The sequence below is a fragment of the Protopterus annectens genome, chromosome 3.part0, assembly GCF_019279795.1.
Source record: "Protopterus annectens isolate FY-2018-M chromosome 3.part0, PAN1.0, whole genome shotgun sequence".
In the NCBI taxonomy this organism is placed as follows: domain Eukaryota; kingdom Metazoa; phylum Chordata; order Ceratodontiformes; family Protopteridae; genus Protopterus; species Protopterus annectens.
This window is the reverse complement of record NC_056731.1, coordinates 1,451,669,068-1,451,692,483: the sequence shown is the minus strand read 5'-3', so window position 1 is coordinate 1,451,692,483 and position 23,416 is coordinate 1,451,669,068. Positions and strand designations below refer to the sequence as shown.

The following is a 23,416-nucleotide window of genomic DNA, read 5'->3' as shown; positions in this document are numbered from 1 at the left end:
TGACTTGCATCATCAACACTATTCAGTGAAGATCTAAAATACATAGCCAAGTATTATAAAGGGGCACAAGTCCCATCTAGAACACTTGCAAGAATTATTGAAAATAAGCAAGAAACCCCTAGAATAACTCTCCTAAAATATCAGGATAGAACATACCAAACAGATGATCAAATCATAGAATTATTCAAAGAAATGTATTCCAAAATTTATATGAACACTCAACAACCCCCTAAATCTGACATTAATGACTTTTAAACAATCTTGTATTCCCCAAAATTACAACCTCTCAAGAAAAGATTTTGGCAGACTCATTTACACAAGAAATAGTTGAGGCAATCAATAACCTAAAGACAGGCAAAGCACCAGGCCCCAGTGGGTACACATCAGAATTTTATAAAACATTTAATCAGAAGACCTCCTCAATACTGTTAAAGGTATTCAACTACATGAGAATAAATGGAATAAAGGATCCCGATCTAAATAGCTCAAAAACAATATTGATTCCCAAAAGTAAAATTGACAGAGCCAACCCCCATAACTAAAGGCCTATTGCCCTAATGAATGTGGATTGTCAAAATATTAACCTCCCTACTTGCAGAAAGATTGAAGAAGGTTATGCCCTCTATCATCTCTCAAGAACAATCTGGCTTCATGGCTAACAGACATACATGGGACAATACACTACTTTTAGATTCTATGATCCAACTGACTAAGAGAGAAAGAAGTCTGTTAGTCTGTTGGGCGGCACAGTGGTGCAGCGGTTAATGTTGTCACCTCACAGCAAGAGGTTCTCTGGTTCGATTCTTGGCTGGGGTGCCTTCTGTGTGGAGTTTGCATGTTCTCCCTGTGTTCGCGTGGGTTTCCTCCGGGTACTCCGGTTTCCTCCCACATTCCAAAGACATGCATCTGGAGCATTTCTCCCTGGGCCTCCACTGAAAACAGGCTCTGTGGAACCTAGTCGGACTTTCCTGGTCAACAAATGTTAAATAAAAAAAAAAATATCCTAGGTATACGTTAGTCCTTGCAAAGCTTTCGACAGGGTAAGCTGGGATTTTCTATTTGCAACTCTATCCTTTTTTGATATCCCAAAGGATTTCATAAACATTATAGAAATCTTATATAACCACTCACATACATATTTATGGGTAAACAGAACCCTATCAAGTCCAATTAAATTAACTAATGGAACAAGACAAGGATGCCCGCTCCCTCCACATCTATTCAGTCTTTACATTGAACCTTTGTTCCTTCACATATCGCAGAGAACTTTTCACTCAATCTCTAAAATACTCAGTTCCAAAACACCTTTATCTGCCTTTGCAGATGACCTCATCATTTACTTTGAATGTCCCACTACAGATCTTGGGAAAATTATTTCATCAATAAATATATTTGGCAAAATCTCTAATTATCAAATTAATCACAAAAAATCACATATATTTCCCATCGATCCCTCAAGTCATAAAGAAGACCTACTTATGGACTCCCCTTTCAAACTTAATTACTCCTTTAAATATCTTGGGATAAACTATGAACATAATCATCTATCTATGCCTCAAAATAATCTATTAAAATATGGAATAGCGTCACCCAAGATCTGGATAGATGGAAACTACTAAAACTATCTATCACATCAAAAGCAGCAATTATTGAAATGAATGTCTTACTTAAATCGCTATACCAATTTAATGCTACAATGTTGAGATTCACAGTAAAATGGATGGTGCTCAACTATTTTATACATTTTAAATACATTTTCAATGTATTTTATGTTAGAACTTGTTGGTTTATACATCTACTATATGTGACTTTGTTTCATTTATACACAAACAACACTTTATTTATATAAATAAATAATATCTTTGTGTAGAATTTTGAGTTATATTTTTAGAAAAGGTACTACAATATATATTTATAGTGTGGTACAAATTGATACTTCAAGGCAAAGTTTTAAATGTTTTTAAATGTTTTTAACTATGTAATGACACCTTTATCCTTATTGGTTATACTTCTAATTGGTTTCAATTAATTAGAATATAAATTGGGAAGGTTGTGACTTCATTTTTTATCTGACGAAGTTGAAGATGAAAACATGATTACACACTGTAAACATTATTTGTGTTGGGCCTGTTATTAAAGCTGTTCGTGTTACTCCAACTCGACTCGAGGTGCTGTTCTACAAGTTTACAATGTTGAGATTGCCAAACCATTTCTTTCAAAAAATAAACAAAGATCTCTCCAGATTTATATGGTACCCTAGATCAGTTCAAATTAAATATTCAGGGTTAATACATCTGAAGGAAAAAGGAGGCTTAGACCTGCCAGATCTATGGCTCTATTATAATATTACTAATGCATTCAGGCTTATATCAATAGCTAACCATTCAAAATACAGTGAGCATTGGTCATCAATGTGGGTTAGAATCTGTCACCAACATATACTCTACTGTAAAGTCAACCCCAAAGTCATACCATTCATTTCTTCAAATAATATCAGGAACCTAAATCTAAATGCTAACTTAATAGCCAACATTAAAATCTTCCAGGAATGGGTGAAAACTCTAAAATTGGATAAGACCTTACCCCTTCTTCAACCACTCCATTTGAACCCAAATATCAAACTGAATAACAAGATGTTAAATCTAATTGAATACCCATCAATCAAGGACTGTACAGTCTGGGACATATACAGGTATCGAGACAAAACACCACATGACCTAAGAGAGGCTCTAAAAGGTAACAAAAAATATATAATTATTCTAAGGCAAATTAGGGAGATGCTACAAGTGATAATTGAGGAAGCATAAGTTAATGAGGAAGATCTGATGAAGCTTTCCGAAATTTTTGAATTCATTGCAACCAAAAAGAAAACAATCTCGAACACATATAAACTTCTTAGATCCTTCATCTATGAAGACACTATGCTCTTCTCTAAATACTGGGACAATAGAGGCAATATATTCTCAAGAGAGCAGAAACTTGGTGCTATTAAATCTACCATCAGCTATTCTCCCTTTAAAATATTAATAGGTACACAACTAATGATTAATAACAATGTGTACTATATTCCTACGACCCTAAAAGGGTTTAAACCCCAATCTTCCCCAGCATGTAAGTGTTGCTTCCACCCACATGCAGATATTCTACATGTTCTATGGTTCTGTAAGTGCTCATGGAATTTGTGGGACTCGCTTAAAGTGCGACTAGAAAAGATGGGGTACCACCATTCTACTCTGTGTTGGGAACTAGCAGTTTTACATATCACAGATCTAAAACTCACCAAGTTACAAATGCATACATTAATCATGATATGCCTACTTATTAAACTATACATAACCAAAAACTGGATAGACCATACCAAGCTATCCTGGAGAGGTTTCTGAGCTATGGCCACAACCTACATATCATCTCAAAAAATAATTATAACTAATCCTAAGAAATGTATCTACTACCAGAAAATGTGGAACGTACTCTTTGAAAAGATTTTACTCACTTGACTACAGCCTAAATATTCAACAAACAAACCCTGAATACTAGACACTGGTTACTACATATCGTCCCTCTGAGTGACATAGAGCTGGGGTTAACAAATGACCACAATATATTGGTATCCTTGTGAAGCTTAGGACCCAGAGGTATATATAAAATGTATGGTCGTTTTTTTGTTTCTTTGTATACTTAGCAGATTTAACTTACCGCAGTAGTGTATATATTGTACATAGTATTCATTTGTATTGAAGAGATGTAATTTTTATATAAACAGTTTATTAACACGTCTATTGTGATTGCTTGTTGTGAAAACTAATAAAAAGCTATTTTAAACAAAAAACAAATAGGTTCAGAGTCTAACAAACTATGGCATACTTGTTTAGCATTAAAAATGCTCCAATTCTTCTTGACAACGTTCTTGAATTCAGTGGAGAACTTGTTGTATTGTACAACTAGTACATGTTTGTATTTATCCATCCTTTTTAACTGTCCATTTCCATCCAATCTGGTTCCCAGTAGGGGCTTATACTTACCCCCTCATTCATTAAATACCTCCCTACAAAGATTATTAACAAAATTCTCAGGGTACCCTCTCACAATAAGCATGTCCTTCAATCTCTCTAATGCTCCTCACACGTCTACATGATGTGAAGTCATTCTTGCAACTCTAATACACTGTCCTTTCACAAGACTTTTCTTCTGTGAAAGGGGATGAAAACTAGAAAAATGCAGGTACAAGTTGCAGAAAATAGGTTTCCTGTATATATTTGATTTGAAACCTGTTACAGTACATGATATTAATATGTCAAGGTAATTTATCTTTTCCTTATTGTATGCTGAGATGAATTTCAAAAATGTAGTAGTAGTATTGTTCAAGTATTTGACAACAGACTGAATATTGGATTCACTGCCATCCCATAATATAAAAATATTATCCATAGGTTCATAGGTTGGTACTAGGCTATCAACCCTAGTGCCTATACAAGCCTAGCTGTAACAATTCCCTGGATATTTCTTCTCACAATATTTACTTCCCTGGACCCCTGTCTAGCAGGGTGACTGACGTGATCCCCGGGAGAATTTCCTATCTCCCATCCAATCATCAAGGTTCCTTTTGAAGATGGCCAAGGAGGCACTCTGCTTGACATGTATGGGCAGTCTATTCCAGAGTATGGGGAGACTCTGAGTCAGGAACCTATCCCTCCAGCATGTTTTGTTCATTGTGATGACAAGGTTTAGATCCCTGGAGCGTGTGGCTCTGTGGGATTGGGATTTCTTTAAGTGGAGCATGTCCAACAGCTCAGGGTTTGACATGGCCTTGTATGTTAAGCAGAGCTCGCCTCTGAGTAGATGATATGCCACAGAGTATAGCTGGAGTTTTTTTAGATGGTCAGCATAGGGCATCTGCTTTAGGCCTGTGATTCTTTTAGTGAGGTTTTTCTGCGGCCTTTCTAGCTGTTGCAGATGTCTTGAGAGGTACATACCAAACAGGGCATTGTACTCTATAATGGGTCTAATGAGGAATGAGTACAGTGGGACAATGACCTCCTTTTTTTCTGGATAAAAAGCTCTTAGTGATGAGGTGTGCCACATAGAAGGATTTCCTGACTGTTGTGGCAATGTGGTTATCGAAGGTGAGACCACTGTCCACCTGTGTCCCTAAGTCTCATATCACACTTTTGGTGTTTAGTGTACTGCCACCTATGTGGTAATTCATGGGTACATGTTTTTTTCCCAAAGGGGATAACTATACATTTCTTGGCATTAAGCTTGAGCCCATGGCTCTGGCACTAAGCATCTGTTTTTGTAAGGCCCTTTTGTAGAATATCCACATAATTTTGGGATTCAATAATGGCTCCCAGTTTGCAGTCATCTGTGAACTTTGTTAGCCAGAGTACCTTAGTGTTGGCCTGTACTTCAAAGAAGTAGATGCCAAACAAGAGCAGTCCCAGGACTGAACCCTGAGGTACTCCGCTTGTCACTTGCCTGAAGCTGAATTTGGAGATAATCAGAGATATAAGTAAATGTTGTTGGAAAACAGCTTTTGAACACATATTGGTTTTCCAGGCAAGCAAAACCATGTTTGCAAAAATTGGGGCACAAGCTGCATCCATGGCAACTCCACTAATTTGATGGAAGAATTCACCATCAAAAAAATGTAGCTGTGATCTAAAAAAAGGGAGGTCAACTCAACAATCCAATTAATTTTCATTCAATAAAAATTGGTTTGCACTTAGATTTTCTAGAAAAAGTTCTAACCCCTCCATTTTGGGTATAATGGTAAACCAATCTATCATATAAATAGTCAAGAAAATAAGTTTTTTGTTCCAAACATTGTTTTTCAAGCATCCCAAAAAGTCGTATGAGTCGTTAAGTAAGTGTGGTACCAAATCAAAAATTGTTTTAAGCCACCTGTCAATCAACACTGCCAAAGAATAAGTCTTAGAACTTTGAGCAGAAACAATAGATCTAAAAGGGGGATTGTTAAAGTTTTTGTAATCTTCGGTATGCCAAAGGGAGTGGGACTGACAGGTTAGGGATTTTGCAAAAACTTATATGTTTTCACATCAGTTCTTTGGTTCAGAAGGTATTCTTTCAAGTATAAGTCTATCCCATGATAAGCAATGTTAATTTGATTTTTTTTAAACTGGGCTGTAAGTCTCAGTGTTATGTAAAATTGTTTAAGACTGCACTGGAATAATCCAAAGCATCATGCAAGATAATGCTACCCCCTTTAACTGGTTTCATAATGCGCACTGTTCTGCCATTCAAAAAGTAGCTTTTCCTGCTAGATATATAAAAACCTCCTCTGTTATGATAATCTGTTTTGTAAATCTCTTCCTTGACAGGCTTTTCAAAAATGTTAATAATGGGATGCAAAGTGGAGTGAAACAAACTTTATTTCTTAGTATTACCTCCCCTAACCCAGTCATTATATACCTCCCTTTATTTTGTTTCATGAAAAAATGCAATGAGGTTTAATTTTCTTGTAAATAATTTAAATTTTACCAAAGAATCTGCAATGTCTATATTTCTAGAAGGGATAAATTTGAAACCTTTCTGAAATAGGGAAATGTCCTTTAGTCCTTTAATCACCAAATTATTAGTGTAATTGTAAATATTATACCATCTATAGGTTGTCACCACTCAATACCTCCTCTTCCCTTCTGTCCTCTTGAAGTACAGTCCCTCTTATTGACCAGGTGAAGGTTTAATCCATCCTTTGAAGTTCCTCATGGCATGATTACAGTTTTTGGTTATTGCTGACAAACTGTCAGAACTAGGCATAAATCTCTACATAACTCATTGGAATGCTGGATGGCTTAAAGATAGGAACCAAAAAGTTAGGATTGGTGAGACCACTAGGAGACCAGTCACCAGTGCAATACCCCTGGGATCTGTATTGGGCCTACTCCTGTTTGGCATCTACATCTCAGGAGTCAAGACTAATGTCAAATGCCTCTGGTTCACCAAGTTTGCAAATGACTGTAAACTGAGAGCTATAATGGATTCCCCATCACACAAACATCCTACAAAAGGGTCTTACACAAAAAATGATGGGTGTCAGAGCCACAGATTAAAACTCAACATGAAGAAATGCATTATAGTGACCTTTGGGAAGCTGTCCACCAAAGCTAATTATTCCATAAATAAGACGCCCCTAAGAGCGGACCCGGTAGTTAGGAATTTGAGAATTTATGTTGACAGTAATTTAGCCTTCAACCAACATGTAGCCAAAATAATAAGAAAGTCATTCTCTGTCACTCAACTCATAAGCAAGAGTATGCCATCCTGGTCTAAGGAAGTTATACTGCCACTCTAATCATCCCTTATCAGATCCATCATTGTACAATGCCCATTTGGCATGTATCTAGCCAGGCACCTGCAACAGTTGAAATGCCCTCAACGTTTTCTCACTGGGAGAATACATGGTGTAAATATCATGTACTATGCAGATCTCCTTAAGGCCCTATCTCTTTACTCAGTCTCTTAAAGGTTACTGAGCAGTGATCCTTGCCTGGCATATAAGACATCCTCAGCTTCAGCTCTGATTTACCTCTTTCACCTCAATAAAACAAACAGCACCAGGTACACTAAATCCAAGGACCTGAACATAGATTGTAACATAAATAAAGCATGGTGGAAAGAGCAATATGTGTCTCAAAAGATCCTTGCACTGTGGAACAGACACTACATTTGTGTGAAGTGGAGTTAGTCCCTGATCCTTTTCAAGCAAAACCTTGATCATTGGCTGTGAAATTGTAAATGCATCCCCAGTCTGACCCCCATGTCTCTGATGGACAGGGGTCTACAGTAAGTTATCTAATTCCAAACTAACATACCACCAACATAACCCTTAGCTACCTCCTTACTAACATACCCCTATCATATAGGCATCCAAAGCAGTTAAGGAAAAAATTGGTAGGGTTGCATGGCTAGGTTTATAAAGACCCTGGTGGTTGATAGCCTTATACAAACCTATGAACTTATAAATTCAAATTTAGTTGCACTGAAATTCCTAATGACATAATTGTAGTAATAGGTGGATTGTGCACTCATGTTTCCAATCAGTTATCTAAAAGCTTTGACATAAATTATCAAAAGGCCTGTCCTCTTAGCTATAGGCACACACAGTCATTTTACTATCATGGTCTTGTATAATACATTAAGCTGTTTTCATTAACAGTGTCTATATGGCTTCTGCGTATGGTGAAAAATGAGCATATTTCCATCATATATTTTTATGAATCAGTTATTAAATCACAAATAAAAAACAACATTTATCCAGTGAAAGTTTGTATGATAGAATCTGCCTGTGCTGAAAGAGTATACTGTACTGCAGTCAAGATAATTTATGTGCTACAATGAAATATCTAAAGATAGAATGGCAGTTTTAGGTGTATTTTGTATATATATATATATACATATATATATATATATCAAGGACACTGCACCTGTTCTTCAGTGCTATGCTGCAGCATGTGAGGAAGCATATGTGGTTTTCACATACTATCACATACTGCAATATAGTGTGGTCTCAGAGTTGGTATATTTAAGTAGCGGGGGTGTGGGGGGTGCAGGGGGGCTTGACCCCTGCTTAAACTCGTCAGGGTACTTTTTTCTTTTTTTTTGTTGTTTTTCTAAGTTCGATGTTTGAAAACCTCGACCATATGGTGTCAACAATATGGTGTTTGATGTTTTCAACCATCGATCTTATATAGACCCCTAAGAAGTAAGGCAAGGAAAACTGATGAACACAGACTACCAGTTCAAGATGTGTTATCTATTACTCATTCCAGCTACTATAGAAATAGCATTCATTCACTGGGATTTCAGTGATGATGACAGTTCTAACTTTCTGTTGCTATTTTCCTTTGGTGTATACCTGGGTGACATTTTATCAGGCTCCTCCTCCATGGATGTACAGCTGAAAGATGCTGGAGATGAATCAGACTCAGATGATGCGAGTAGCTGAACTGTGGCATGCAATGGCTCATGATATCAGTGTTGGGTATGGGCAATGTGGAATCCAGATCCCCACTCTGGTCAGTGAACATAGCATCTGAATCTGTGGAACCTGACATAGGCACACAAAAGGACACTGAAGGACAGGAAGTCACAGACAGTTTCATCTGGAAAGGGATATGTCACTGTGTAATGCAGTCCCCCTCTGTTGCCACAAGCATCACAGAGCATGCGGAAAACAGGTAGATGTCATGTTGACAGCTGAGCATGCCATTGTTGCCATCCCCACTCCCCCAGCTATCTGTTTTAATGTCCTTTACGCACTGAATGTACTGGGGTCATCATAGATGTATAGGATAATAACCATGCATTCCTTACTAAGAAGTTAAGTGCTTTACAAGGTATATGTGTGTGTGTGTGTGTGTGTGTGTGTGTGTGTGTGTGTGTGTGTGTGTGTGTGTGTGTGTGTGTGTGTGTGTGATTACCTCTGAGAGTGCAGACCACCTAGAAGTTGGTGGAGTGGAAATCCTTGTGGTTAATACACTCTTCCTGAGGTGGGACATATATTGCAATGTGATTACAGCCTATGACTCCTAGTATCTCAAGGAAACTGGCAATATCATAAAAAGACTGCACTGTGTTATGGTATTGGTTGTCTTCTAGATAGTATGTGAAAACCACATATGCTTCCTCACATGCTGCAGCATAGCACTGAAGAACAGGTGCAGTGTCCTTGAGGCAGATGCCTGGGACAGGCTCATTGTATCCCCTGTTGATTGCTTGAAGGTCCCTGTAGCTAGAATTTTTAAGGCCAAACATAACTTCATATCCACTGGAGTTAGGTAGTTCACGTATTCGAGTGGCCTCCAAATGACAGCAATAAATCTTAATCAGCTCCTGCATGATGAGTCTATCCACACAGCAGCAGTTAATAATGTCAGTGTCATGGAGGCCATCCAATGTTAGACGTGGATGAATGACACAGCACTGCTTTGGGGGTTAGAAGTTTTGAGGCCTGTTGATCTAGGTGTATCATTCTCACTTAGGATGCAGTATGTCCCCAGGTTCAAATGCCAGATGAACCCAGTGTTTTAACCAGAAACTAGTGTGGGAGAGTAAAGGAATGGACTGTCAATGGGTTGCATTCTGCAGTTAAGCATTTAATTCCTTCATTGTCAATTTGCATAGTGTGTGAATCAGAAACACTGACGGTTCACTGGTTTAACTGGGAAACAGAGCTTGGCTCTATAATAGTAACTTAAGACATATATCTAGTATCTTATCCTGGTTAGCTCAGATGATAGGGCATGAGACTCAATCTCAGGTTCATGTGTTCGAGCCCCACATTAGGTGAGTCTGTTTTAGGGGGAAACTAGCCATGCTGCTTGAAGCTTGGAATGAAAACTTTCAGAGATTATGAAACCAAAAAAAATCAAGGCATTTGGCTTTGCTATGTCATTAACAGTATTATAGCGGCTAGGGTATGGTTCTCACTTAGGATGCAAGCGGTCCTGGGCTAAAATCGTGGACAAGCCCAATGCTTTTATCAGAGAACTAGTGCTTACGATTAAGGGGATGGACTGTCAATGGACTGCTTTCCGTAATTAAGAGTTTGATTCTCTCATTCTCTAGTTCAGAGGCTTATTGGTCTATGGGTATGATTCTCACTTAGGATGCAGAGGTCCCAGGTTCATATCCTGAATGAGCTCTGTGAGCCCAATGTTTTAACACAGAACTGGTGCTAAGGATTAAGGGGGTTGACTGTCAATGGGCTGCTTTCTGTACTTAAGAGTTTGATTCCCTCATTCTCTATTTTTATCAAAGCCAGTGGTGCAATGGATCATGCATCTGACTATGGATCAGAAGACTAGTGGTTTGAATCCTTCCAGGCTTGGTTATTATATTTAGGGGGATGAGGATGGCATAATGGCTAAGGTGTTTTCCTCACAGACACAAGGTACAGGTTTGATTCTCACCTTTAGTAGGGAAAATGGCTATTCTTAAAATAGCCCACAAAGGCAGCTAGCCTAGTACTTAACTATGAACACTGTGACTATCACCTGCAAGTACAGACTGCTGCATATACAAGTTTCTTAATGCTGTGACTACCCCTTACATTTTCCCAAATTCACGCCTTGTAACTCTACAATTTTTGCTGATAAACTCTGAAGCTAGCACCTGTAGTTGTGGTATATATACATCTATGAATTGCTCCGCCATATTGTTTACCCTCATTTGCCTTCATGGGGACTCTCATTTTAATACTGTTCCTCATTATCATCTCACTATACCAACATTTGCATACTGTGCAGGCCACGGAATTTCATGGCCTTTCCCACTCATGTTCAGTGGGTCTATGAATCATCCTCAACCTGGATGACTTCTTTTTCATAAAATCACTTACTAAGACATGGAAAATATTTTCGAATCCCAGGTGATATTTTAAGATGAGTAGTTTCTTTATATTTTTTTTTTTTTACATCAAATGGCAATCTATAGAACAAAGCTATGTCAAGTGGCATATTTCCAGTAATTTCATTTGGTATTTATTCCTGATCTGACTCAGATTGTCAAGTTGGCCATGAATGAAAATCAAATTTTTATAAAGGTAGGAAGGAGGAGAGGTGCAGCTAGCTATTCTAGTGCCTGGTGTCATCCCACAATCTGGCTCACTCCTCAGCTGTAATTTGCCATGGTGCATAAAGCACATCAATTTAAAAACAAATGTTCTTTCCTATTAAGCAGCAGCAAACTGCTTGCTACATTTGCAGCAAACAGCTATTACCACTCCTGCACACAAGGAGTGCTAAAGTGTTTCAGTTATAAAAAAATCTTTCTTTTTAAAACTGTAGCAAACTTATTGCAACAATGTAGCAAGCAGCTGGTACAATTTATACTGCACACAAAGAGCTAAATGCTTCAGTTCTGACCACCACTGCAATACAGGCATCTGGATATCAGTAATACAGTACACTGAAGACAGATAAGCATCATCTGCTGATCACTACTCCAGTACTTTGTGCCCATGGCAGCTATCTCCTTTACCCCACCCTACCTACACTACTGAACAGGGGCCATAGCCAATGTTAGACACCCATGGAACCTGCGGCTGCAGGGAGCCTGCAATTATCTCCCTGCAAATGATGGCTGCCATGCAGCAGCCTTGACTTTCTCCTTCTCCTCCATTTGTTTGTTCCTCAGCACCTCGTGGACATCTGCATGGCTGCGTGACATTACCATGTGTTCGCAAACTTTTTTTCTTTTTTTTTTTTAAACTTGTCTGTAAGCTGCCCTCAATCAGGTCCACTTCAGAGAAGCAAGGGACCTGACTGGCTGCATCAGACAGGAAGCAAGCAGTTATTTTTTTTTTTGGAAATGTGGTTGTTGGTAAGTTTCTTTTGTAGAATGTTGAGCCATGGTTGAGTTTAGCAATACCAGAGGATAATACTGGAATATCGAAGGGTAGTATAATTTTTGGAATATTAAGACTGGTTTGTTGTTTTGTAAAGAACTGAAAGAATTGGTTAGGTGAGTGCTAAACAGGCTAGTAGTGATATGATATGACTACTGGAACTGATCTTTTAACTGGAGGCAGAGATGTGGTGTGCATAGGAGTAAATTAGTAGAAACAGGATTGTGGGTTGTAAGACAGTTTTAGTGATGGGATAATTTTTATGGTAGAGGACTGTAGTATTTTTTTTTAATTATAGGTAATACTGGTGCAGCGGTAGTGTTTTCGCCTCACAACATGAGGTTATCCCTTTTGATTCTCGGCTGGAGCACCTTCTGTGTGGAGTCTGCATGTCCTCCCCGTGGTCGAGTGGTGTTCGAAAGACATGTGTGAATGGGTGTGCCTTCATTGAAGGCACCATAAAAATCGACTGCCAATCATTAGCAGACCAGAGTTCTGCTGTGGCAACACCTAACCAGAAAAAGACAAAAGAAAAACAACAACAACTGTGACAAGCAAAAGGACAGGTAAAGGTTTGTATGCAATGTTTTGGTATACACACGTATCTGTGAGTACATCAGTCATTTCTGCACTAGACAAAGTTACACAATGCTTTATGTCATTTTGCTTAGAGCTCCATTGCTTTAAAGTTCATATTAAGATTATATAGCAGAGATTGCATCTAAAATGAAAAACTGTGCTGGAATACTTGTTTATGTTCTGCTGGATCCTGGACTATTGCAACAACAATGTCCAGAAAAACTGCAACAGCCAGATCCAAACCAAATTCTGGAATGAACAGAAGAAAACGCACAAATGGTAAAATAAGAAGTTATGTACCTACCATAACGTTCCATGTTAGTTGTCTTCTCTCGCCTTCTTTCTTGCTTGATGGGTTCGGAGCCGATCCCTCGGCTCCGACTCGGCACTTGCTAAGCTCGAGAGTCTCTTTTACCAGCTCGAGGCAGCCCCATATCCCATGATGCAAGGCGGTAAGTACCCAGATCTCGTTTGTTGCCAAAGGGCAATAACACCAAGCATAAAATACTTCCCAAAGGAAGAAGAAACTTACAGATGGAAAAGGACCAGGTCTGAATGGTCTTTAGCATAATAGTTTCTTATACAAGGTCTGTCCAGGCCAGGGGGAAGGAGGGAGGGTCGCAAGAAAGAAGGCGAGAGAAGACAACTAACATGGAACGTTATGGTAGGTACATAACTTCTTAATGTTAAGTTGTCAATCTCGCCTTCATTCTTGCTTGATGGGACTGCGTCCCTAGCACCTCTATCCTGGGTGGCTCAATGGAACAAACTCTTGAGGACTGTAGAGCCAAAACTGGCTCTGTCCCTGGAGGCCAAGTCCAATTTGTAATGGGAAACAAAAGTGTGAGGAGTAGCCCAAGTGGCCGCTGCACAAATAGTGTCCAAAGGAAGTCTAGCTTGAAAAGCTGTAGAAGTAGCTAAACTCCTAGTTGAATGTGCTTTAGGTTTTGAGCACAGCTGTTTTCCCCTGAGCGTATAAATTTCAGTGATGACCGAAGAAAGCCATCTGGACAAAGTCACTTTAGAAACAGGAAGGCCTTTTTTATTATCCGCATAGGAAACAAAAGTTGATCAGATTTTCTAAATTTTTTGTTCTATCCAAATAATATCTAAGTTGATGATGGACATCAAGATAATGTAGCTTTGTTCAGCTCTGTCTGAATAGTTAGGAAAAATACCAGGAGATCAATGGATTGATTCAAATTGTTCTTTGAAGCGACCTTAGGTAAAAGGTTGGGTTAGTTCTCAAAGATACTCTGTCTTTGTGAAAAACCAAATAGGGGGGTCGAACCGAAATGCATGAAGTTCAGACACCCTCCTGGCAGATGTAATAGCCACTAGAAATAACGTTTTCCAAGAAAGATATTTCAGGGAACAAGAAACAGCTGGCTCGAAGGGGGGAAGAATCAAGGATGTCAGCACTAAATTTAGATCCCACTGAGGAGGAGGATTCCTGATTGGAGGTTTTAGTAGGAAAATTCCCTTCAAGAAGGCCCTGCAGAGCCTATGGGACATAATATTATGATCTGCTATCCCGACATGAAAATTGGAAATAGCAGCCAATTGAACCCTGATTGTGGAAGAAGAGGAGCCTGCATGAAAAATCTCTGCTAAGAAGTCCAGAACTGCCTGAACAGGGGCAGTAAAAGGATCAATATTTTGGGCCTTAGCCCAATAAGAGAAACGTTTCCATTTGCTTGTGTAAATCCTCCTGGTAGAGGATTTTAGTGAAGCTACTATGATGTCTCTAACTGGGTTAGAGATCAAAGGAAGCCTGGCTAAGGAAGGAAGTGGAGCAACCATGCTGTGAGGTTGAGAGAAGGGATTGACCGGTGCAGCTGACCGGATTGGTGAATCAGTAGATCTGGCACTGGGTCCAGATGCCACGGCTGCACCAAAAGGTGATGATGGAGGAACGGAACCAAACTTGTTGAGGCCAGTAAGGGCAATGAGAATCAATTTGGCTCTCAAAGCGGTAGCTTTCTGGATCACCTGAGGGATCAGAGGAAATGGAGGGAAGGCATAAAGAAGTCCCTGGGGCCAATCCTGGGTCAGAGCGTCTCTGGGGATGGCCTGATAGAGGGAAGAGGCTGAAGAAGTCTGGACATTTGCTGTTTTGGGGAGTAGCAAAAGATCGCAACATGGGCGACCCCATTCCAGAAAAATCTCTTCCGCTATAGATTGCTTGAGAGACCACTCGTGAGGCATGAGGATAGCTCTGCTCAATCTGTCCGCTATAATGTTGGTTTTCCCAGGGATATGCGTTGCTACCAGAAACCGATGAGAGGAGATCGCCCATTGCCAAAGTCTGAGCTTCTCGACACAAGGGGTAGGACTTGGTTCCGCCCTGTTTGTTGATATACCAAACTACAGACATGTTGTCTGTGTGGACTGCAATTGTCCCTACGGGAAGAAAGTCGTTGAGGGCTTGCAACGTTAAAAGCACTGCTCTCATCTCCAGGACATTTATGTGCAGATGGTACTCGAACGGTTGCCACGTCCCATGAACCATCCTGCCCTGATAATGACCCCCCCCACCCGATCAGGGAGGCATCCGTGGTGACAGTGGCTATCAGGGACGGAGGTACAAAGCACCTGCCTTGGTGAACCTGAGACGATGTGATCCACCAAGCAAGATGTTCTTTGCATGTCTGTGTCACCAGAATCTGGTGACGCATTGGAAGTTGCTGGTATGACCACTGTGTGAACAGCATCCACTGAAGAAGGCGCATGTAGAATCGAGCCAGGGAAGAAGAGTAATGGCCGCAGCCATGAGACCTAATACCTTCAGAACCATTCTGGCCTGTATTTTCTTGCTGGCCAGAATGATCCTGACATGAGTCTGAATGTCTGAAACTCTTTGTTCTGTAAGGGTAGCTGACATCCGAACAGTGTTTAAGTTTGCGCCTATGAAGGTAATAGACTGGCAGGGCGATAAGGATGACTTTTGAAGTTGATTGAGATGCCCAAATGAGAACAAAGGTCTATTGTGTAATCCCTGGCTTGTATAAGCTGATGCCTGGTGGTGGCTGACAGGAGCCAGTCGTCGAGATACGGAAACACCTGGAATCCTTGACGTCTCAGGTGAGCCGTGACCACTGCCATGCATTTGGTGAACACTCTGGGGGCTGTAGTGAGACCAAAGGGCAGGGCTCTGAACTGGAAATGACTGGACCCCAGCCGAAGCGGAGAAATCTCCTGGAGCGTCTGTGAATTTTGATGTGATAGTACGCATCCTGAAGATCTATTGAGCACATCCAGTTGTCCTTCTGTAAGAAGGGCAGAATTGATTGAAGAGTGACCATTCGAATCTTGTCTTCCTGACAGACTTGTTGAGTCTGCTGAGATCCAATATTGGTCTCCAGTCTCCCGTCTTTTGGGGACCAAAAGAACCTTGAGTAGATTCCGGCTCTGAATGGTCTATTGTAACTGGCTGAATGGCTCTTTTTGCAGTAGTTTTGCGATTTCTAACTCTGCAATGTCCCTTAGACCGGGTGGTACATCTGGAAGGGAATTTGAGGGGAAAGGACTTTCCTCGAAAGGAATTATGTAACCCTTGGATATGATCGACTGTACCCATCTGTCTTGAGTGAGGGAATGCCAGGCATCTGGGTACAGTGATAATCTTCCCCGACTGCCTCCAAGGAGGGACAGCCGGGCAACACCTCAGGGATGCTGAAAGGGCTTGTCAGAGAGAGGCTCCCTGTTTCCCTGGTTCTTGGACCCCCTCTGCCTCTAGAGCGGCGTCTGTTAGTGTTACCTCCTCTGCCTCTAGGGGTAAACTGACCACGTGAATCCGGCGTGACTCCTTGGGATTTACGGAACCACATCTTCCCACCCTTCTGTCCTTTGGGATAAGGCCTAGAAGGGGTGGAAAAACGGACTCCAACAGCAGAAAGAGTCTTGCCGTCCTGCTCGCACCTGGTCAAGGTCTCCTTCACCTGAGGGCCAAACAAAGCTGACCCATCAAAGGGAGAATTTGTGAAGGACGCCTTAAAGGGATCCGCAAAATCGCATAGCCGCATCCAGGCTTGGCGTCTAAGAGCCACACCTGTGCCTGCGGCTCTACTCGCTCCATCCGCAGCATAAGATATTAGCCGCATGGAGGAGTTTGCAATGGAATTGAGGGTTCCTAGCTGAGAAGCAATTTTTTCTTGAGCCCCTGCGGCTGTAGGATCCTGAACTACTTCTCCCAGCTCCTTCAGGATATCCCTTTGGAGTCTGGTGAAGTGACATAGGTAATTCAGCACGCATAGCAAAGGTCGCTGAGGAAAACATCCGCTTACCATACCTATCCATGGTCCTAGAGTCCTTATTAGGAGGATGGACGGGCACGGAAGGATCTGCAAGTTCCTTTTTGGTGGCCGCAGCCACCACCATGGCATCAGCGGGACACCCTTAGTAAGGAATTGTTTGTCGCCGGGCAGTGATAAATTTTGAAGGCCTCCTAGGGACTGGCTCTACAGAGTCAGGAGCTGCCCACGCCTTCGTGCAATCACCTGCATAAGGGGTCGAAGGCGGAGATACCCAGGAGGTGGAGGGCCGAGATCCAAACGCCTCTAGGTATACTGACTCATCCTCAGAGGGATTGTTGGTGGGCCAGTTTCCCTCTGTTTCAGAAGTTCTAGGATGTCTGAGAAGGAGACATCCTCAGAGGGGATCTAGGGGATCCCTCTGACTCATCAAAGTCAGTATCAGTGACAGACTCGGGAGTCTACATGCTTCCTCTTACAAGTCCTCTTCCTAGGAGGATCTCCCGAAACGTCAGGAGAATCCTCGGAAGAGGGAAATTCCCAATGGGGAAACCTGAGGCGGAGGATCTCTGGGTCCTGGAGCAAGAGAAGTGGCAGAGATGTCAACAGGTACTATAGAGGGAGGAGCTACGGGAACAGACTGCTGACTGATACCAGTGGCCAGTACACTCTTCATCACCTCCAATCCTCCCTCCCAGGCAGGTCCGAGAGAACCCGCTCAAGAGCTAGGAACTCCAGGGACCACCGCAAGGGAAGTCTCCGAGGCAGATGTCGGAGCCGAGCTCACCAAGGCCGAGGCTCCAAGGGGAAGAGCGGGTTCGGACAAGGGTCCGATGCCACTCACCCCTCGGAGGAGACCATGGAAGCCCGACCACCGAATCCCTCTAAGGAAGGTCTCGAAGAGGAGATAAGAGTAGAGGCTGAAGGAACAGAAGGGGGTATCCGTCCTCCAGCCGTAGCAGTAACCATACCCGAAGACTCCAACTCCAAGCTCTGGGGTAGAGTTGAAGGAGGAACTGTAACGGGGTGTGGACCAACAGTCGTCTGTTGAGACGGACTGTGTAACATTTGGGCCAGTACCTGTGACTTGAGTAATCTACTGACCACTCTCTCTAGGTCATGATCTGACAACCTGGATGACCTTGAAGATCGGCTCCGATGGCTCCGTTCCGATAGAAGAGGTGAAGCCAAAGCCGAAAGTATCGGCTCCAAGGAAGGAGACCTCGACCTCTTCCTGGAATGAGCCATCGGAGCCGATACAATAGATCCTGTCGGAGCCGACCTCTCGGAGCCGACAGGAAGCCTCGATGTATCGGCTCCAGCCGGAGCCGATACAGCCACCAAAGTAACGGTGTCGGAGCCGATCGGAGCCGACACCGATGCCTGTGCCACATGAGTGTCGGAGCCGATCGGAGCCGACATCGAAGTGGTCAATACAGATTCGGCACCGATAGCCATCGGTGCCGAAGGCTTTGTCAAGCTAGAATCGGCTCCAGCCGAGCGATCTCGACTCAATGCAGTCGGAGCCGAGGCCGCAGGCTTAGATACAGAAGCCTGGGCCTTGGAAGATTTTACTGATTTTCGTGGAGCCGACTTAGCCGGAGAGCCCTCCGGCAAGAAGGCCCCTAAGAATCAGTTTATTCCTCTCCTGCAGGACTCTCTGGCTGAAGGAGTGACAAATAGCACAGGAGTCCTGCAGGTGAAGAGGGCCCAGACAATACAGGCAAGAAGTGTGACCGTCTGTCAGAGACATCTTCTGACAGCACGAGTCACACTTCTTAAAACCTGAGACCCTCTCCTTTGACATGGTGCTGAAAAACACACACACACACACCAGTCAAAATTAAGTTAAATAAAATACCAAAAGGTATTCTATAAACCAACACACACACCCTAACAGGGGGGGGATGGGATAGGGAAAAGATTGACTAACAAAAATTAAAGGAGACAGGAATTTCTGTCAGAAAAGGTCAAATTAAACTTAAAAACTATCAATAAGAGGTTTTTGACTAAAAAGGGGCTTAAATATCACAAAAGTGAACAACTTACCAGGAGCTGGCAAAAAGAAGACCTCCTAAGCGAAGCGGCAAACGAGATCTGGGTACTTACCGCCTTGCATCATGGGATATGGGGCTGCCTCGAGCTGGTAAAAGAGACTCTCGAGCTTAGCAAGTGCCGAGTCGGAGCCGAGGGATCGGCTCCGAACCCATCAAGCAAGAATGAAGGCGAGATTGACAACTTAACATTGAGAATATTTATTCTGTAATGACAGATTCTAGCACCTCGGTGTTACCACCTTCATTGGAATTGTGCATTTTCTTCTGTTCATTACAGAATTTGGTTTGGATCTGGATCCTGGACTATGAGATTGCTCATTAGTGGATCAGAGCATCACACTGCTATACAAATTCTAATAAATAAACAAATATTCATATGCATGCATATGTGTGTGTGTGTGTGCATGTGTGTGTGTGTGTGTGTGTGTGTGTGTGTGTGTGTGTGTGTGTGTGTGTGTATGATAGACAGACTACGTTCTCTCTTTCTTTATAGGACAGTGTGTGTGTGTGTGTGTGTGTGTGTGTGTGTGTGTGTGTGTGTGTGTGTGTGTGTGTGTGTGTGTGTGTGTGTGTGTGTGTGTGTATGATAGACAGACTATGTTCTCTCTTTCTTTATAGGACAGTCCTGACTTCAGTAGTGGTGTCATGCAAAAAAAAAAAAAAAGGAAAACAAAAATGACTATTTCCCAAATATTTTATTAGAAAAAATGGATATTGTAGCCAATTATAACTGCATATAAAACTCTTTAATGTGAAAGGAAACAGTGCAATGAACCAACATCCAATAGTAGCGAGTCTGACTTTTACAAAAACTACAAATAAGGGGAAAAGAAGATGGGCAGGATTCACAAAACCTCCGTGTAAGAGTTAACATGTCTTACACGGAGGCTGCAGTTAAACGGTATGATGTCAGCATGCCATGCATATGCATGAGGGCATGCTGAATCACACCCTAGGCTAACACTGTCCATGTAGGAAAGTAGGGGGCGTGTCTGAATGGCTAGTTCTGCAAAGGGACATGCCCCCAGAAGAGTCAGAGTCCTGAAAGTAAACTCCCATGAGCGAGTCCGCGGAAATGTCAAGAAACACAACACCACACATGCCCCCACAGTCTATAAACCAAACTGTAATGTAAAATGTAAAAATAACAGTTTAATTTTTTTCTTTATAATTTCAAAAATGTTTGCCCGTAGTTGCACTCGGTTGTGCGGGTATGCCCTCTGCTCAGCCACAGTTAGCAGTCATTGAAAAGCATATAAGATCTAAATATGCAAATTAAGCCAAGTAGCAATAGCATAGCGGTAGAGACATTGGCCAAAGAGGAGGCAGTCACGGTTCGAGCCCCCACAACATCATTTTCTATTTTTAGTTAAATAAGCATGAAACAATCCTCTGACATATATGTTTATATATATATATATATATATATATATATATATATATATATATATATAAATAAAACTATAATTTAAGTAAAACGTAATGAAATGGGCCATGTATTTTTGAAGAAATCCGAGACAATAAAATTAAAAAAAATGTTATAAGTGCCCATAGCTGAGCAGCACTCTAACAAGCTGAGTATGACTGCTAGCAGGTGAGCAGCAGTTTAACAGGTGTAATATGAGTGCCCGGAGTTGAGCAGCACTTTAACTTGCTTAAAATGGGTGCCCATATCTGAGCAACACTTCACACAGCGTAATATGCATGCTCATAGCCAAATAACGCGTTACCCAGCGTAAGCCGTTTGCATGGAGCTGCGCAGCGTGCCAACCAGTTTACCGACAGGCAACGTTGAGCAAGCTGTATCAAAACCGCCTTTACACAAACACACCTCCTAGCCTGTCTAGACAGTAGTAAAATAAAAAAAAAGCAATGGCCAGGCTCGAACCCAGGATACTGTGCATCATAGTTAAAGTATTAAACCACTAAGCTATGACAGTTGTACTGAGAAATGCAGTATTAGCATATATATAGGAATGAATGGAAATAGAAGCATGACAAAGCAGGTTTTTATAAACTGATACATGTCCAAAATGGCCAATCACAGATAAGTGCGGGAAAACCGGCATATATAAGCCCCATAGGTGGGAATACACAGCATAACTGATTGTGGAATCCATTTACAGTCAGGATGCCAGGTGTAGGAGAGGGCAGTCGCTTCTGAGCACAGAGGTGGCAGTCGCTTCTGAGCACAGAGGTGGGGTGTTGAGGAGTCCAAATATATGGTTTGGCTCCTAGTCCACGATCATGAGGCTCAACTCATGCAGGGCCAGGTTCACTGGGGCGCATACAAGGCAGAGGTGTGGAACCGGTTGGCACATGATCTCACCAGTGCCACAGGCATACCAAGGACTGGTGAACAGGTCCATCACCACCATGCGGACCTGAAGAGACATAAGCAGGACCAACTGAAATGTTGGATCCACGAGGCCCGGCAAATGCCCAACGCCCCACTACTGAGTAAGTATCCATGTAATTAAGTATGTATGAAATTATCTTAGCCTATATTATGGAGATGTATGTTCCAATATTACATCATTTATATCACAGCTGCAGGTGTCCGTTCTATGAATCGGTGAGCCTATGCTGATAGGCTGGTGCAGTTGCGCCACCAGGTAGGTTAGTAATTATTTTGGAATTGTTATAGAATATAAGTGAGACAGCTTGTAAAAGAGTTCAGTATTGTCACATATTAATACAGTTCAAATACGCCTAGAAGAAAGATTCTGCTAGTACTGTATAATTAGATAAGTGATGCAGCCTGTAATCCAGAAATAAACATTAAACAAGTGTGCAATAGAGATTTTCCACCTGTATTGTAATATCAGATAACTGCTTCAGCCTGAAAATGACTGGTGAACAATCTACAGAGGATAGACATGTGTCAAATACATCCCCTTTTAAAATCTGCCATATGAAATAAGTGAGTCTGGTGGAAAGGATTGTTGTGACAAGTAAGAAATGTTTATAAGACATGTCTGCTGGACATGTCAACTGATAAATAAATTGGCTGTACAACATTTTTTGTTGTCCTCACCCCTCTCTCAGGCGTGGAAGGTTTCAAATTTCACACCAAATTAAACCCATATGCACAGCTGTTGCTGATAAAGAAATGGGCAGCTTAGGGCCTTTCCTACATCCTTCCTGCAAATCCAGTGCTTGTTTTCCTACTGTTCTACCCTCTTTGTGCCCCCTTTTTCACCACTTTCCTATCTCCCCATTTTCTTTTCTTTAAAAGAAATTAGCGTGGATGTTAGCAAGAGTAAGCACTTTTATGCAGTAGTCAGCGGGTGTGCACTTGTGTGCACTTAGCTAAGCGTGTGTGCGCGAAGATAAGCGGCACTGCGCATGCGTGAGCACCGTGCAAACCAGCGCAAACCCACTTACAACTGCTTAAAAGTGCCTTAGTCACTCTGAATGACAAGGCCTATAGTCTGCTCAGCAGAAAAAAAAATTTCCCTGTCAGTCTCAAACCCAGGACCTTGGAAACACTAGTCTGCATGACTTACCCCTAAGCCATGACTGACATACACAAACTTTGTGCTGAAAGCAATATATCATGAAATAGAAGGACTGAATGTAAAAGGAATATAGGAAGGCTATTACACAAAGCTTGTTTCTCGTATCTTTACTGGCAATTCTGGTGGAATTGCATTACATTAGTGTGATAAGAGAAACAGCCATGCTAGTAGGTAATAATGTTACAGTAGCACCTTGCAAACCCCACAGAGAATCAGAGCAGGATAAACACCGCCATATTTGAATAGGTAAGAGGCCAGACCTCCCAACTGTGACTGATTTACAGGGATGTCCCTGATTTGCAAACAAATGTTAACTGTGCCCCACTGACTCCCTGTGAAATGTACTAACAGTAGGCAGAAAGGTGGGGAATCCCATATAATGGTAACTGTCAATAAGTTAAAGTAGACACTACTTGTATGTCAGAAATGGTGTAGTAATACATATGCTCAAAATACCCGACAGTCACAACTGCAGAATATCTGAAATATATCACGGGTGTATCCCACTGATATGTACCATTCCCTGAGACTGCTCAAATATATACCTGAGAGTATCTGAGGCCTGCAAGTGTCAGAAACACACAGGCATATCAGCCTGTCTGCTGTTACACACTCTGCAAATAGCTGTAGAACTGCTTC

General features: G+C 41.7%; 1 protein-coding gene across 1 annotated transcript in view; it reads right to left on the bottom strand.

Annotated features, from left to right (window-relative positions):
* The window catches only part of LOC122797090, a 2,479,517-nt gene that overhangs the window by 1,510,170 nt on the left and 945,931 nt on the right, over nt 1-23,416 (bottom strand). The gene's annotated exons all lie outside the window — the stretch shown is intronic.